We start from the raw sequence: 19,454 nt of genomic DNA, 5'->3' as shown, positions 1-19,454 counted from the left end.
ACCACCTGACGGGAGGAACAGAAAAGTCATACTGCAAAGGAGTGTGCACACAGGGAGGAATGATTCACTAGAGCCACACATTGTTTCTGGCACAGAGTTAAGCTTCATAAGGATAAGCTTCATAAATGCCTGTAGAATAGACTAAATGGATGGCTGGGTGGATGGAAGGATGGATAAGAGGCAGTATGGCATGGTCACTAGGACACTGGATTAGGAATTCTAGTCCTGAGGCTGATTATCATAAATCATTTGACCCTGGGCAAGCCCCTGTACCTTTTACCCGTGTTTCCTCACCTATAAAATAAAATTAGAAGACTGGATGTGTTTATTTTATAGCTAAGGCTGTCCTTGAGCTACATTTTATGATTCTATAGCTATTAATCATATCATTATGTCACAGGTAACAAAAATCGCTTTCTTGACCTGACTTGATTCATCCATGGCTGCACATTGTTAAGGAAAAATCATGTTGGTGCTCATTTCATAGGAACATCCCAAATGGTGTTTCTATTGTTAGTCAGCCAGCTAGAAGCAAGCACATGCCCATAACAGGCATTCTCTCCACTTTTTTTTTTTTTTTGGTATCAATGGTTCCTTTGAAATGACTATCAAGACTTTCTATTTAACACTACTAAAAATATAATTCCTGCCCTGAAATACAATGTAGAATGTATGGGCTTCCTCTCCATTTATCCCCCTTAATGGAGACAGTTTGGGAAATACTGTTGTGTACTTAGAAAAGATTAGGTTTGCTTAGAATTATACTTAACTTTGCAAAATATATTCTTTTAACTCTTTTCAACTTGGTCTCTGTTTGGTATAAATAACACCTTTCAGCCTGTGAGTTTGCAAAGGCTTAATTGCCAGGTATTAAGTAAGTTATTTCCTTTGCACACTGAAAATAATATTTAATCTTTCAAACCCCTGAAAGGTCTTCAAATTATAGAGTAAGAAAGAGTTGAACTATATAAATATTGTTTGGGTTTTACTTTGCCAATTTCTTCTTTATTATGAAATAGTATAAAATGCTATTGGTTTTTCCAATTTTCTGTTCAATACCAATTTATACCATTCGTGGGAGGATGGATGAGGAGGATAGAAGACAGGGTTGATAATGGCCATAGGCATTCAAGGTCATTTTATCTGATTTAGTAAATGCAGACAATTAGTCTTTTGATACCCTACCTGAACTAGTCTCTTCCTATACGATTCAAGGCTGGTTTTATTTAGATAGCATGTCTTTTAAAAGAGTCTACATGGAAAATGATGTTAATAAAACCTTAAAAGAGAGCCAGATACAACTAATTCTCATGTATTCTTACCTTGGTTAACTCCAAGGGCTGTGTTAAAATGAGCAATTTTGTTCTGAGAGGGGAATTGCTTATAAAATGAACAACTGAGTTATGTGACTCTTGCTTTTAGTAAATGACAAAACAGCTAAAAATACAAAGCATTACAATGGAGCAAGAAGGATTAAAGTACAGATCACATCCTGAAAGAAAAAGAGCTTGTGGGGGAGGAGGAGGGTGGTGGCATGGAAGGGAACGGAGAGGTGATGTCCCAGTGGAAGCAGATGATGCCATGTAGTTCAGCAGCACATTAATACTAACAGCACATACTGTGCTGAGGTAGTCACTGCTGGTACAAGTTTAAAATAAAAAGACGTCATGGAGAAGTAATGCAGTAGAGTTTTGTGTAAGGGTGTTAGTTCTTTGGGAGAGAAGGGGAGATGAAGGTTGGAAGTGTAAAGGAGTTAGCTTTCATTAGCATTCAGGTGGTTTTCTAGACATCTGATGTCTAGATGTCTAATTCCTAATACAGTGTTCTAGTGCTTAATTCCTTGAATAATGTCTTAGTATTATGTATAGCTTACTTATTACATGGCAATCTTTATTGTTATTTATTTATAATCCTCCTACTTGTAAAAATGATTTGAAGCAGCTTAAAAAGCACAGTTATAAATTCCTCAAACCACTAAAAGAAAAATAAAAGTAAGAACTAAGTATTAATAGAGATCGAGGTGGGGGAAAATAATTATATCAGAAACAAACAGCTAAGGAAAGTTATGGTAGCTCTGAACTTCTTAATGGTCAAGACAGAAAATTTTGATGATAAACTATTTTTCTTGGCCTCCAAATAATCTTAAGAGCAATTTTAGTCATTTTTGAGATGAACATAAGTAATTTAACAATCACATTAAAGGAAATTGTGAGAAATGATTAAAGAAAACCTTATCCCACCACTCTAAGATAACCATTAACTTTTACTTTATTTGTTATTTTATTATTTTGGAGACGGCATGTTGCTTTGTTGCCCAGGCTGGGGTGCAGTGGTGCCATCTCGGCTCACTGCAGTCTCAAATTCCCTGGCTCAAGGGAATCCTCCTGCCTTAGTCTCCCAAGTAGCTGGGACCTCAGGCATGTGCCACAATGCCCAGAATTTTTAAAAAGCATATATATATATATTTTTTTTTTTTTTGGTAGAGAAGAGAGTTCGCCATGTTGCCAAGGCTGGTCTTGAATTTCTGGGCTCAAGCAATCCTCCCGCCTTGGCCTCCCAAAGTGCTGGGATTACAGGCATGAGCCACTGCACCTGGCAACTTTTAAGTATATTAACTTGCAGTCTTTGTCCTATACAAACACATTTTAACATTAGATCAATCGCACTACATTTTGTATACAACTTTTATTTTTCCATAATGGCTACATTTTCTTTAAGTTTCACTGGTGACTGCCTATTAAATTGTTAGACTATGAAATAATCAGTCATGTTGTTATAATGTCTTTTAACCATTTCGGTTTTGTCGACCTTGTTTTCATCATTCTACTATTGTATAGAATGCTGTAATGAATGTCTCCATGTGTATATATTTTTTTCACTTCTAAGGAATTATTTCTTCATTTAGTCAATAAATACTTATGAAGAAATTCTTTGTGTGTTTCAGTCACATGTGATGGATTGGGGACATAGAGGTCAATATTTTCAAGGTACAGAGGAAAGGTACATAATTCTGTTTGCGCACGGAGATACCAGGAAAGGCTTTGGTGAATGTGATGTTCAGACAGTCCCAAATAATTTTTTTATAAAGTGCTTGTCAAATTTCTTTCCAGTTAGGTTTTATCAAATCACAATGTTGATGTGGTAAAAGATTTACTCCTTCCTTCCATTATCAAACCTATATCAATATTTGTGTTATCATTAAATCTAAAGATATTTTAGAATGCTTAACATTTACCTGCAAGTTGCTTTAATTTACTCAGGTTATATTTGAGGATAATATAGTACAGAAGCTATATAGAGTCTGTTCGTGATCTTCATGCTTTCAATTACATGGAATGACATGGCAGACAAAATACAGACCTTGGAGTCCCATTTAAAAGATGCCTCTGCCACTAACTAAGCTTGGGTGAGTTACTTAATCTTGCTAAGCTACAATTTTCTCAGCGGCAAGACTAGAATAACAATCAAGACATTGCATGATTATTGAAAAAATTAAATGAGAGAATGAACAAAGCATCTGGAATATAATAGGCATTTTGGGAATATAATAGGTATTTTGGGAATAACTATGACTGCTTATTTGCATATTGGGGTTCTCTGTATAGATTTCAGGAGTTCTTTATACATATTAACCTTCTATCCTATTTAATGGAAATGACTGCTGCAACATGTTGCTCTCCTATTTTCAAATTACAGCATAATATCTTTATATTTTACTTTTTGAAACTGAGTTTCACTCTGCCACCCAGGCTGGAGGGTAGTGGCACGGTCACGGCTCACTGTATCCTTGACCTCTCCACCCAAATGATCCTCCCACTTCCCAAGTAGCTAGGACCACAGGCACGTGCCACTACACCCAGCTAATTTTTAAATTTCTGGTACAGATGGGGTCTCCCTATGTTGCCCAGGCTACTTTTATATTTTAAAAGCTCTATACATTTGTTTTTATTTTCTTTATGTTTTAAAGTTGAATCAGTTATTGTTCCTCTACAATTCTGTTAAATATTAGCATTTCTGATTGTTTTTCTACTGTAAGATAATAGAATTCTTTCAATTACCTGAGATCTATTTGGGTGTATGGAAACTTAATGTTTGACATCACAAATATCAGTTGCAATTTTATATTTTTCTACAATAAAAGCTACTGCCTCAATAAATGAGAGTTCAATGTTGCGAGTGTTTTCTTTCCGGTACCCAAGGCCACAGATTTCCCAAGTAAGACACAATAGATCTGCAGCTTGTTGAGATAGATGAAACCACACACCTGACGTTAAATCAATGAAATCATAGAGGCTGAGACAATATTTACAGAATTAGTCATGTTGACAAACAGTAAGCTCTGTTCGTTATGTATTTACTTGTCATAGACCACTAAAGGAAAAAGTTAATATTTCTTAGAACTGTCTCTATTGTAATCTGAATCTAAAACTTCAAATAAAAATTCTGGTCAATTGCAAAGCCTAACTTACATGATCTGGAAATTTAAATTGTGTTTTTTTGGACATGATTTTGAATTAATATCTTATTTATATTTAAGAGCTGAAAGATAAAGGAAGAGTAACCCAATTAAAAATTTGTGTTTTTAACAGGAGAAAACCCTTTTGCAATCTAGCCTTATTTATTTACATGGCCTCATCTCCCATAGCTTTGAACTTTATACCAGAAGTTCTGAAATTTGAAGAGCTTTTTCTACCTCATATGCCTTTGAACATGACAGTCTGCTTAGGCAAGTCTTATAATGGACTTTCAATTTTTAGAGGTCTGATCAGCTTCTTATTCTTCTAGACCCAACATAAACACAAAAACTTCTCTAAAGTCTTCAGGCATTAATGCCTGACTCTCTCCCTTGGTCACCTGGGGAATTATATACTTTCTCTGTTGCATGAAGCTCATTGCATGTGCCTGGGAGGAGGTATTCATTGATTTTGGAGCAAGGACTCTTAAATCAGATATGGGCTTCAGTCCTAGCTCTTCCATTTATTAGCAGTGCAACCTAGAATAAGTCAAGCAACCTCTTTATGTCTCAGTTTTCTTACCTGTAAGACGGGGATAACAATAATATCTCATAGCATTGTGAGAAATAAATGAAATGATGCATGTTAAACATCTAGCCCAGTTTCAGACACATAATAAAGACATTGTGGATGCTGGTTACTCTTTGTTTCTATAACTATTACCCCATTAGTTAGCTATTGCTGCAGAACAGATTACCCCAAAACTTGGTGGCTTAAAACAACTAACATTTATTTTCTTAGTTTCTGTGGATCAGAAACCTGGATGCAGATTATTTGGGTGCCTGTGTGTATTAGTCTGTTCTTGCATTGCTATAAAGAAATTTCTGAGACTGGGTCATTTATAAGAAGATAGGTTTAATTGGCTCATAGTTCCATAGGCTGTACAAAAAGCCTAACACTGGCATCTACTTCTGGGGAGGCCTCTGAAAGCTTACAATCATGGCAGAAGGCAAAGCTGGAGCTTGCACGTCACCTGGGGAAAGCAGGAGCAAGAGAGTGGGAGGGGAGGTGCCACACACTTTTAAATGACCAGATATCATGAGAACACACTCACTATCATGAGGACAGCACCAAGGGGATGGTGCTAAATCATTCATGAGAAATCTGCCCCCATGATCCAATCACTTCCCACCAGGCCCCACCTCCAACACTGGGGATTACATTTCAATATGAGATTTGGGTGGGGACACACATCCAAACTCTATCACTGTGACTCAGGGTTTCTCACAAGGCTTCAATTAAGATATTCAACAGGGCTGCAGTCATCTTAGAGTTCAACTGGGGAGGATACACTTCCAAGCTCGCTCAAGTGACTGTTGGCAGGCATCAGGCCCTTGCTGTTGTTGACCGGAGACATCAGTTCCTTGCCACATGGACCCCTCTGTAGGGCAGCTCACAACAGGGCAGCTCACAACATGGCAGCTCACTTCCCTTAGAACAAGCCAGTGGGAGAGTGAGAGGGGAGGCCAAAGCCAGAAGCCACAGATTTTTTTGCCATCTAATCTCGGAAGTGACAGCTCATCATTTTCGACTTATTCTGTTCATTAGAAGTGAGTCACTAGGTCCAGCTCATGCTCAAAACCAGGAAATTACACAAAGGCATGAATACCAGGAGGTGGAGATCACTGTGGGGGGTAGGGGAGGTGCATTTTAGAGGCCACCTGGGAAAAATGGGGCTGTAGCTTATTTACTAATGTTTGTGTTTTTATATTTTCAATGCTTGACATAGTATCTGGCTCAACACAATCTTACCCCTATGGCTAAGATTTTCTTCGTTCTGGGAAATATGAGAGATTCCTCATTGTCAGTTGCCCACATAGCATTGATTTCATTGCTCTATTTTAAGGGAACAGCAATTACCAAGGCAAGACACCGTGAAAGGTGGAAGAATGTAGCCTGCAGCCTGTCCCACCATTTGGAACAGGTGGGATGGACTGCTGGATAGCGTGTAAGAAGAAGATTAAAACAAATGGGGGAAATTTACACACATCATTTATTTATCTAAAATGTTCTCCCTGTCATAGTCTATTCCCTCTTTAAACTGTGGAAAGAAAAGCCCTAGCATAAACTTGGTGTACCTTTTAAAAATTATTACCTGGTACTGCATTTAAAAGAAAAGGAGAAATTATAATTAACCAGTTAAGACTCACCTTTTCTGACATAGCATGTGGTTGTATACATCTGGTTGTAACCATGGTTCAAGTTGATCAACCACCTACCAGTTGGCTAAATAAATTCCTGATATGCTAGGCATCTGGGATGAACTTCCCTCAGACAAGCCTTTAGCTCATGGCTCATAAGAATGAATCTTGTTTTGTATGATGTCATTGAGTGTGGAGATATGCTGATGGAAAGATGGTGCTTAGCAACCAACTACTTATTTTCTTTAGTCTTCCTACAGGGTAACCACGAAGTCTTTCTGCAGGCCACTTAGAAAATATCTGTATGCCTCCTTCCACTCTCACAAATTCAAATTTTCCCTGTTGTTATTTTGAACATCTTCTTCCATGCTGATGCTTAGAAGTCATTAAAGCAGCCCCTAATAGCTATTTTTAAATCTTTAACTGTTGATAAGTGAAATTGAGAATTTTTTCTTTCACAATCCTTTTTTTTTGTTTTGTTTTGAGACAGGGTCTTGCTCTGTTGCCCAGGTTGGAGGGCAGTGATGCAATCACAGCTCACTGCAGTCTCAATCTTCCAGGCTCAGGTGATCCTCTTGCCTCAGTCTCCTGAGTAGCTGGGACTACAGGCACACACCAACATGCCAGGCTAATTTTTGTATTTTTTGTAGAGATGGGGTTTTGCTATGTTGCCCAGGCTGGTCTTGAACTCCTGGCCTCAAACCATCCTCACGCCTCAGCCTCCCAAAGTGCCAGGATTAGAGGCATGAGCCACCGTGCCTGGCCTTTTTCACAATCTTAAGCATAAGCTTGGTAGACCATAGACCCTCAGTAAGTGGAAGCTAGTGTAATAATATTATTACACTGTTTTCCTCAAAATGACCCTGCGAGGTGATTGTTTCACATCAGCTCATGCTCAGGCCCTGTTATTTCTGCATTTATGTGGACAGAGAATCCAGGAGGAATAACCAGTGGTAGACATATGAACACTCCTCACTTGGAAGGACCATCCTGTCTAGGGTGAAGACCTTTTTTGACTTTCCATGATTCTGTTTTTTTTTTTTTCTCTTCAATACATATGCTGCCATCATTCTTCGAGACTAGCCAACTAGTTCGCAGGGCTTCTTCCCATCTGTCTTGCCCTGTAATTCGAGAGCTCATCCTATGGCCTGACTTGAGATGTAAGGCTGCCAAGACTCTTCCTTTCTCTTTGGAGTCATGGAGCACCTATTTCCACTCACCCACCCATCCATTCATTTGTTCATTCTTTTAAAGAAAATAAGATAGGGTTCCTGGGTTCAAAGAGCTTGCAGTCTAGGGGCAGGTGCGGTGGCTCACACCTGTAATTCCAGCACTTTGGGAGGCCGAGGCAGGCGGATCACTTGAGGCCAGGCATTCAAGACCAGCCTGGCCAACATGGCAAAGCCTCCTCTCTACTATTAACAAAAATACAGACATTAGCCAGGCATGGTGGCGCATGCCTGTAATCCCAGCTACTTGGGAGGCTGAGGCATGAGAATCACTTGAACCTAGGAAGCAGAGACTGCAGTGAGCTGGGATCGCACCACTGCACTCCAGCCTGGGAGACAGAGCCAGACTCTGTCAAAAAAAAATTGTGGGTGCAATAAGATCTGAGCACACATGACCCTGACAGAGCAGTATAGCAGAGGCAGCGTGAGGGGAGCCGCTGTCCAAAGGTTTTGGAGGGAGAAGTCACTGCTGCCGCAAGTGACGAGAAAAGCCTTCTGGAATGTATGATGGGGAGGACTCTGACAGGTGGTGATGGCGAGGGGAACATTCCAGAGCATGGAGAAAGGCGCAAAGATATGCAGGAAGAAGCTGTGAATGAAGACAGCGAGGAGTCCAGTTCACCTGGAACGCAGTGTGTGGCAGAAAGAGCACTGCATGTGGGGTGTGGAGACTGGGTTTCCGTTCCACCACCTTCCCAGTAAAAAACAAAACAGTGCCAGACTGGCACTGAACAGATGACTTAGCCTTTCTAAGTCTCAGCTTCCTCGCCTGAAAAGTGAGGTCTTCTACTCACACAGCTGTCGTGACAGTTAAATGAGACCAATGAGTGTACTGTGGCTAGATCATTTCTGAAATATTAACAGATGCCCACCTCCCTTCTCCATCTGCCCTCCACAATTTCCACTTTTCTCTTCCTACTCCTGGCCTGTTCTCCTGGCCACAGGGCAAGAATGTGGCAGAGCACAAAGGAGAGAAAAAAGGGAGTCTCTCTCTCTCTCTCTCTCTCTGTTTCAAAACCCCACAGCCTTAGGGGAATGGCAAGGACTCTGGAATTATTTAAGTTGTTGAGAGTTTGATGAATATTAGGATTCTCCAGATTGTCACCTAGACTGACCCCAGGAAAGATGGGGCAAGGGTGGGGGTATTGAGGCAGTGGTCCTCGACAGCAGGGCCCGCACAGCCTCCTTGACAGGTGAGCTCTAAAACTCACCTTCTCTGAAGGACATGTGCCTGGACCCCCACCCCCGGAGGCCACACAGCTTTAGAAAGGAAATGGCTCTGCAGTGAGCCTTGGCAAACAAGACCATAGAGAGCCTCACTGAGAATCCCACACTCTACCCTAGCCAGAAAACCACAGAATGATTCCCCTCCTCCAAAGGGTGGCACCGGAAGTGGCCAAGTGAGCTGGAGGATCCATGCCTGAGGGCCCACAGATGACTCAGCAAAGACAGATGCATGGAGAACCAGGCACATCCCAGACTCCACACCAGCTTGACATTGTTGAATCCTTGAATCTTCCATTGCAACCCTTGAGAAAAAGGATTCAGACTGAACGAATAATCAAATTTCTGCGGCTTCCAAGAAATAGGAACTCTAAGTAGAAATGAAGTTGTTAATAGGAAAAAATACTCAAGGAAACATCTTTCTTGCACGTCAGACTTGTGAACCAAGATATATATCCACTATGGTACTTTAAAAAGTTAAAACTTAACATTTAAAAACTTAACATTGACGTGCAATGTGAAGAACTAAAATCAAAACAAAGCTGGAAAGCTAGGGCAGATGGGGTGTGCACTGCCCTGGAATAGCATCCTACAAGGGCTCTGAAATGGAGCCTGGCTGTTAGGATTCTTCAATTCCCTATTATCAGCCTCAGAACAGTAAAACTGCGGCACAGCTGTTCTGCCTGTAAAGGGCAGCTATGTAGGGCAGTTTTCCCAGAAGCTTTCTGTGCTCCCAAATCAGCTCCATAAAAAAGTAAGTGTTCTAAATATCAGGCACGTCAATACTGACAACCACAGCAAATTCAACGCCAAACGTTTTTATCATTGCGGCAGATGGTAGCCTGTTTGTGAAATGGCACTTCACAGAGCAAGGGTGCCCTGCCACACTTGAAATAGCAGGGACCACTTATCATCCTGAAAATCAGAGGAAGCATCAAGTTCTCAGAAAACCTTCGGGGCAACTTAACTGTTTCTTAGCAGCAGCTGCCTGGGTGAAGACATCATTCCATATCTGGTGCTATCCTCCCTTCCTTAGCTGAGCGTTGTTCGTTGATTCAATTAATTAATATTTATTGAACACACTCTCTGGGCTGAACACCATGATAGGAGCTGGGGATACAGCCAGGAACTTAAATAATTATTCCAGGAACTTAAATAACTATTATAATATGTTAGTAACAATAAACCTATAAGGTAAGAAATTATTCGTCTCCTCATTTTACAGATAAAGGAATTGAGATTTAATAGAAGGTAAGAGCAGCTCGGATGGGCAGACCAGAATTCAGATTATGCTGGATCTAAAGTGCATGCTCCTAACCACCACATTCCAAGGTCCAGTGAGGAGGACGAGCAGGTTGGGGTTCTGAGACAGAGTGAGGGAAACTATGATTAGGTGCCAAGTGAGAAGTTGAGAGGGCCCTTATCTGCCACAGACGGGCAAGGCAGCTTCCTAGAGGAAGCCACATTGAACAGAAGGATCATCAAACTAAGTGTGTGAGTCGGAGGATTTGTTCTGGGTCTTGGGTCATGGAAGTTAGTCTACTCTCTTTATGAAATCTACACTCAGTGCCTATGTTTTTCTCATATTTTTCTTCTGTGGAGCAAGAATCGTTGCTTTTTATTGAGGGTGATTTTTTTTTTAATACCTGTCTTCTTACCCTGCAAATATAAAGATAGAACATTCTTGTTCACCGACTGTGGATACTGCCTCGGGGTAAGGTGGTGGGTGGGGCCAACACGGTCAGGGCCAGCGGTCATGCAGGCAGCACTGTGGCCCCTGTCCAGTCCCCAGTTAGTGCTATAACCTCTGGCCCTAGAACAAGGCTCTGAGCAGGCATCTGCAGCCTCTGAAAGTGCCATGAGATGTGTCTGTGTGAGGCCACCCTGCCTCACCCATGGCCAGCATGTGACCTCACTAAGAGTCGGTGGGGACTGGAGCCACAACGAAGGAGGGAGCATGCTGGAGAAGGCAGCGCGAGGCAGCAAATGACCATTATTACTGATTTGCCTCCGAAAAGAAAGAAAAGGACAGCCTCTGTTTAGAAGTAAAATTAGACACGGAGAACCAACGCACTCTCCTATTCTCAGCTCTTGAAAGTGCCCAGAAGCTCCTTTCAGCACTACTACTGCTACCTACCGTCTTGTCTTCTGTAATTAAATCTGGTTTTCCCACAGGCGTTAGGATTAAAGATAACTAAGAACAGTTATTTAATTATGCTTTCAACATTGTTTAGTTACAATGTCTCAATATGTTCCAGAAGTTACTATATGTGTTTATTTTTTAAGTATATTTATAAAGTATAGTTTTAAATATACAGTACCTCTGCTATTTTGAAGACAATATATTGTACAATATCATTTTCTCTTTTTGATTGCAAATATGTAGTATTTCACCTAACAGGGACTGAATGCATTTGGAAAGAAGGTAGTTTGGGAATCTCACCATTTGTAATGTTTCTTCGGAAAGTATTAGAAATGAAAGTATTGTATCTAGTCTTAAATCAAATTTTAATAACACATCAATTAAGGAGAGAATGGCACGCATGTGTAAAGGCAGTTGTGATTTTCCATCAGTCTGTTTTTTGGGGTATATTCGAACTGTAATTCAGTCATATGCACCAAACTGGTAGATGTTTTCTTCTCTGTAGCTACTGATGAAAGGAGTCCCTCTTGTACTCTAGAAGCTCACAGAGTTGTTTAATACTCAGGGAGAAATGGGGCCACCCTCTGGGCTCTTGCGGCTTGCTTATGATGTTTTAAAGAACCCTGTCTGGAACAAAACAGACAACATTTGTGTAATTGTAAACAGATCCTTAGATCCTTTACAGCTGAGATAATCTGTACAAGGAAAGAGGCTCTCTTTATTCTTTTAATGGAATCAGGATCTTGTTCACTTACTCTCTGTCTGTCGGGGCTGTGGAGTGTGCATCCGTGTGTCCTGCTGAGCAAATGCTCATAAAGCAATAACCCACGCATTAGAAAAACCTTTGCTACCCAGAGGCAGGGCACAGGGAGCGCAGAACTGAAATCTGTTATTGATGTCTGTACAGGTGGGTTAGACAGAGCACCCTGAGGGATGTCCAGGTGTGGGAGAGAGGACTTTGAAGTGGCTTTGGGAAGGCAGGTTCCTGACCTTCTGCCATTTACAAATTTCATGGGCTTGGTCTAGTCCCATAACTTTTCAGGAGCAGGTTTCCTGGTCTATAAAACACATTGAAGCAGGGTTTTTATACCGAGGTGAGTGTAGTGTCAAGTTTAGTGACTATGAACAGAGACCTGGATCCAGCTTGTGTAAGCTCAAGTCTGGCAGTGTTATTTCACAGCTTTGTGACCTTCAGCAAATCACTTAGCCCAGCACTGCAGTTTTGATTGAATAGATTCAAAGCCTATCTCATAGATTGTTGTGAGGACTAAATGAGTTAATATTTAGAGCCTGACATCAAGCGTTCCTGTTGGTGGGAGTGTGAATTAGTTCAACCACTGTGGAAGACAATGTGGCAATTCCTCAAAGACCTGGAGGCAGAAATACCATTTGACCCAGCAATCCCATTACTAGGTATGTACCCAAAGGAATATAAATTATTATTTTATGAAGCTTATTCATTATGCATGTGTATGTTCATTGCAGCATTATTCACAACAGCAAAGACATAGAGTCAACCTAAATGCCCATCAATGGTAGACTGGATAAAGAAAATGTGGTACTTATACACTGTGGAATACCATGCAGGCATAAAAAGGAACGAGATCGTGTCCTTTGCAGGGACATGGATGAAGCTGAGGCCACTATCCTCAGCAAACTAACGCAGGAATAGAAAACCAGATGTCGCATGGTCTCATTTATAAGTGAAAGCTGAATGATGAGAACACATGGACACATGGTGGGGAAAACACCCACTGGGGCCTGTCAGAGGGTGGACTTTGGGGAGGAGGGAGAGCATCAAAAAGAATAGCTAATGGATGCTGGGCTTAATATCTAGGTGATGGGATGATTTGTGCTGCAAACCACCATGGCACACATTTACCTATGTAACAAACTGGCACATCCTCCACATGTACCTCTGAACTTAAAATAAAAAATAATAAAAAAGAGAAGTGTTGGCCAGGCGCCGTGGCTCACTCCTGTAATCCCAGCACTTTGGGAGACCAAGGCGGGCAGATCACGAGGTCAGGAGATGGAGACCATCCTGGCTAACACAGTGAAACCCCATCTCCACTAAAAATACAAAAAATTAGCTGGGCATGGTGGCACTTGCCTGTAGTCCCAGCTACTCGGGAGGCTGAGGCAGGAGAATGGCCTGAACCCAGGAGGCGGAGCTTGCAGTGAGCTGAGATCGCGCCACTGCTCTCCAGCCTGGGCGACAGAGCGAGACTCCGTCTCAAAAAAAAAAAGAGAAGTGTTCCCTATCGTCACTACTTTTGCACTTTCTGAAACCCAGTTCTGCAAAGACATAATTGGAATATCATTTTAAAGTGTGTTGATTATTAAAAATAACAAGCAAAGATATGCTACATGTCAACATGCAACACACTCACAACTTTTCAATTTGTGCTACCTGTTTAACTTTGCTTTGTATAGACATGGGACAAAGTTTCTTCTGCCACATTTTCTTGCAAATGTATTAATATTGATTAAGAGTGCTGGTGTTTCTTACAATTCAGGCCTACACATGTATCCCCAGTGCAGAATTGTACAGGACACTACACTGTTGTAGAACAGATATGAGAGGCTTAATTAAACGGCAAGAAAGCCAGACAGGCTCAGGTGCTTTAATATCTGATGTTGGGAGAGTTGAGCAATAAAAAGTGGGCCACTAGCATGTCACATACCACATACACATATGTATGTCATATAATAGAGAGTTTTTATGCCCTTCATAAATTTTGATGCTTCTTATATGACTTTTGCATTTGTCATAAAGAATATGTTAGATATGGTTAGTGATTTGACATGAAAACAGCCTGCTTTTTTTTTTTTTTGAGATGGAGTCTCACTCTGTCACCAGGCTGGAGTGCAGTGGCATGATCTCGGCTCACTGCAACCTCTGCCTCCCAGCTTCAAGCGATTCTCCTGCCTCAGCCTCCTGAGTAGCTGGGACTACAGGCACACACCACCACGCCAGGCTAATTTTTGTATTTTTAGTAGAGACGGGATTTTACCATGTTGGCCAGGATGGTCTCAATCTCCTGACCTCGTGATTCGCCCACCTTGGCCTCCCAAAGTGCTGAGATTACAGGCGTGAGCCACCGTGCCCAGCCTGCTTTTCTTCTTATAAGCCTCTTGGTTGGTCTAATTAGAAAGAATTCTGAGCTTATAAAGGGGACTGCTAAAATATCAGCAACAAGCTATCATTCACGACTACTTCATGTGAATCAATTTCCCCAGTACTATGAAACCAAAATGAGTTAAAAAACTAGCTGGATGCTGAGGCTTATATAAGAATGCTACCCTCATTCTCAATATCATTCTTTTTTGTGGTTATTAAAACGGCCTTATTTTTTCATTGATTGAGTTAATAATAAATGAGTATTATGAATTTGTATTTACAAAATATAATTACACTGACAAAACAGAGCTTTTGTGTAGTCTGTAACTGGGTGACTGACCTACCTGTTTTACCAGGGACTGTCCCAATTCTTGCCTTAAAGTCCTTAATTCTAAAACCCCTCTGTTGCTCTGGTCAAACTGGGATGTCCAGTCACCCTGTCTATATATTAGAGCGCTGTGTAGGATTTAGTTTGAAAACAGGATTTTGCGGCTAACATTGTCTTAAAAGCACTGAGATAGATGGTCTGTGTGGTGAGCAAATAATTTGTTGTTCAAACCAGGACACCCTGGAGAGTGAAGGGGCATGAACCAGGTGAGAAGCACACACGCTATCTCTAAGGTTCCTCCCTATTCTGAAAGGCTAGTACACTCTTTGATTGCAAGGTAAGTAAAAACCTTTTAGTAGAAATCATTCTGGATATTTCACACCACTTTATGCTACAGGATCACTGATCTGAGCATAAATTCACATTTTTAATTTGATAATAAATATAGAAGATAAACAAGATGAGTCAGAAAAGAATACTTGCGAATACCTGGTTAGACCTGGGAACTGGTTGGTTAAAAAGATGAATCCCTAATGTCAAATGACTTTCTTGTGATTCACTTCATTTCTCGTGGAAGCTAAATGAAAAGGAAAAATGTTAATTGATGGTTGTAGTAAGTCAGGCTCCAGTTGACTAAGGTTTTCTTTTGTCTAAACCCATCTCCAGGGTGAATAAATAGAACTACTCCGTGAAAGAACAAAATTGATGCAGTCTGTTACCTCTGGATCATCTCAAGGAACAATACTTTCAAAGCCTAGCAACTTGCAAACTTCCTGTCTGAGAAGGATTGGTGGTAGGGGGATGCTTGGGAACATAACACCCCTGCCCCACACACCCCACACCAGCTGCTTAGAAGGCAGGAAGCAGGATCCAGGCCTCCAGGAAATGTGCTTTATGGGATCTTGTCCACACACATTTGGGTCTTCAGCAACCTGTCCTAACCTGCTTTATTTTAGTGACTGTTACTAACTTTTTAAGCTCTGAATCAGCAAACTCTCTCCCCCATTTTTTTTTTCCCCTGAGGACACTCAAAGATCATCCAGCCCACTTTAGTTAAAGTAGAAATAGTGGCATGGTGGCTGTGGGTCTGGTGGTGTCACTTCAAAGCAAATGAGATACCCTTGATGATTCTGGCAAGATGTGATCTCCCACTGTCGGTCTCTCCCGCATATATGATGAAGGTACTTTTTAGGTGGTAAAGGAATGCCCTTGCCCAGTGGTAGTTAGGAGTAAATACTCTACATTTTATATTTTTTCTTTTCATGTTGAATATCAAACGTGGTATAAATGATGAAACCGATCACTGCGTTATTCCCAGGCCTTTTCCTTAGTGCGTCTCTGCTGTCAGCATTTGCATGGATCTGCGTCATGACTCTGATTCATCCTGCTGAATAATCTATCATTTCTGCTCCCTTTTCCCCATCCTCCAACATCCTACTCAGGGCTGTTTCAGGTGATTCTGAGACCCATTGTATCTTCTACAGATGAAGTATTTTCCTGAAATTCCTGGAGTATAATCTTCTGATCAGTGGATTTAAGCAATGTACATGAAGTTTATAGCGGATTTAAGTCTATGGATTTAAATGATGGAGAGCATCCTTTTTTTTTTAATGGCTAGTAATTGGGCTTTTAGTAGGATCATGATGAAAACAGGGAGGGGGCTTGTTTTAAATAGTTGCATGTAAACACACACTAGAACTTTCATGTTACTTAAGGTCACATTGCTGGCTGAACAGATCACAGATACTAAAAACCACTCCTGTTTACTGAGAGACTATGTTCTACACAATTTATATTTATTACTCATTTTATCCTCGGAGCCACTCTATGAGGTAGGTATATTTATTGCTCCCACAGAATTTAGGGACCTTATACAAGTTCTCCCAACTGGCCAGTTGTAGAGCTACCACAGTGAACTCCTCTAGTTTGCTTGAGGCTGGAGAGGGCTCTCAAAATATGAAACTTCCAGAGTTAAGACTGGCTAAGTCCTTGGCGAACTGGGATGAGTTGGTCTCTCTCTAGGTAGGACCAGGCTCTGAATCCAGGAAGTCAGGCTTCAGAGGGTACACTGCTAATGATCATGTTATATTGCCTGTCATGGATGACTTCAACAGTAAGTCACAGTTTGCAATGGGCATGCCTCAACTTTTTCCCGAAGTAAATATTCAAGAGCTTGAATAAGCCATTAATATTAGGGTAGGCTTGGGAGCATCCTCATTGACAGGGCTTCCCTGCTTCCCTTTTTAGTTGTATAAGTCTGAGCATGTAAAGTGTTCTTATGTAAGTCAACTCAAAATTATTATTTCCCCCCTTCAGGTTGTAATTTCTTGAATCCCTTCTCTTGTTTTTCCTACTTGCAAACCCCAATTTCTGAAGCTTAGTGTTTCCAAGCACCACTTTATCCCCATCTAAGGAGAGAGCTTTTATAAAGTTGCTCTGTGCCATAGAACTCTGCTGTATCAGGTGGAGCATTCTGGCTATCTGTGACTTTAATCTTCTGGTTTACATGATTAAGAGTACAGAAAATTTACAGGTTTTCTTTTAAATCCCTAAAAGAGAGGGCCAACAGGCTTTCTTTCTTCTCTAAGAGCAGAAAGAAATTCTGAGCTCTGAATTGGAGCTAATGATTTTCCCAAGGAGGACTCTCGTACAGTCTCCTTAAAGACCCAAACTTTACTTGAATATCTCCCATGATGGGGTTCTTGGGAGCCCACAAGGCAACCCTTTACTTGCAGAAAGGAGTAATCATGATAAAGTTCTTCCTTAGATTGTATTGTGCTAAGATTTGTCCCTCTGCACCGTCATCAATTCACTCTCCTACTTTCTGAAGCAAACTTCTCTTTCAGATATATGAAGGCCGCTTACATGTTCCCCTTTAACTTTTTCTTCTCTAGACTAAAGATCCTAGTTCCTTTACTTATTCCTCTACATCAGTGGTTTTCACATATTTTTTAAAAAATTAAATCTTAGGTTGAAATGATAGGATGAAACCAGTGTTTAACTAGTGTAAAATATTTCCTTACTATAAAGTCAGTTAAGGATAGTCATGGGACTATACATTAAGAACAAAAACACTGACACAAAGCTTGTAGATAATTACTGCAAATTTGCATCAACATCCGGTTATTGTTTGTATTGAGGAAATCTTGAGATGCAAATAGTGTCAGTTTTTTTAAAGCAGCTTCCCTTGCAACCTTAAGGTTGTCTTTAATTAAACTGATATAAACGTTTGAAAGAGGATTACTAGGACATTTTTGTTTGAAAATTTAACTGCTAATAATACGTATCAACTGCTTGCTTTTCTTATGCTACATACATAAATCATACCGGGAGCTTACAGTATGTGCCAAAGCTGTCTTTAACATGATGTCACCATGACTCAGCATGTCATGGTAGTCTCTTCTTTTTATATAATTGATTATTATATGTAAGGGCATGCACTGAACACACACACCAGAGCCTTATTTGAGATTTATTTGAGTGTGGCATACGTCTCCTCAACAATCTGCACAGAAAGAGCATGCCCATAACTTTATGTAATAAGCAGATATACATGCAGGACTGCATTTACATGTGGGTGTTTATAATTCTAAGTTATTTTTATTCTCTTCTTTGCTACTTTCTACATTTTCAGAATGTTTCTTAATAAGCATATTACATATTAACTTTACTCCCAGAAATTATATATTTTTAGTTTTAATTATCAGTATATGCATGTCTTGATACTCTAACGATAAAAAAAAATTGTCGCTGGGTGTCGTGGCTCATGCTTGTAATTCCAGCACTTTGGGAGGCTGAGGCAGGCAGATCACTTGAGGTCAGGAGTTCAAGATCAGCCTGGCCAACATAGTGAAACCCCATCTCTACTAAAATACAAAAATTGGCCGAGCATGGTGGCATGCACCTGTAATCCCAGCTACTAGGGAGGCTGAGGCAGGAGACTCACTTGAACCCGAGAGGTGGAGGTTGCAATGAGCCGAGGTTGTGCCACTGCACTCCAGCCTGGGCGACAGAGTGAGACTCTGTCTCAAAACAAAAACAAAATTGTCAAACAAGAAATTACAGAGAAAATCACTAATATCACTTATAGGCAAGGTTATGGGAATGTTTCTTCCTACTGCTTTTCCAGGTTTTCTTATAAAGATATGTAATTTATTTTGATAATCCATTAATCTTTATTTAATGGGATAAAGTTAAAGAATTACTACCAAACATAGACATTAGGCAGGATGCTATTTTTAAAAATACTATTGCAAAACTGCAGTAGTTCTGATGATATTTTCAGATAATTAAAATATACACACAGTGATATTAGGAGAAGCATTGTTCTGAGATCTACACAATGATGGTATAACAGGGCAGTGCAAGTTAGTGAAATGAAAGCCTGCAATGGACTGAATTTTGATATCCAATATATTTGAATGTTTACATATATTTTTAAAACATTTAAAATATAGCCTAGAGTAAAATTTAAATTAAGGCATTTGCAGAACTCCAAAATATCACTATGTAACCTAATTTGAAAACCTACAATCTATTAATATAGTATAAAATATCTATTGTGCAGATTTTGTTCAACATCTGCAGAACAAATAACCTTAATTGTGTTTTATACCTCTTGGCATAATTTTAGGTTATGGAGCATGTTGATTTGCTAGGGCTGCTGTAACAAAGTACCATAGTCTGAGGGGCTTATGCCATAGCAGTTGATTGTCTCAGAATGTTGGAGGTGAGAAGTCGGAGATCAAGGT

This window comes from Pan troglodytes, chromosome 10 (genome assembly GCF_028858775.2).
Source record: "Pan troglodytes isolate AG18354 chromosome 10, NHGRI_mPanTro3-v2.0_pri, whole genome shotgun sequence".
NCBI classification, from domain to species: Eukaryota; Metazoa; Chordata; class Mammalia; order Primates; family Hominidae; genus Pan; species Pan troglodytes.
This window is presented reverse-complemented; position numbering follows the sequence as displayed.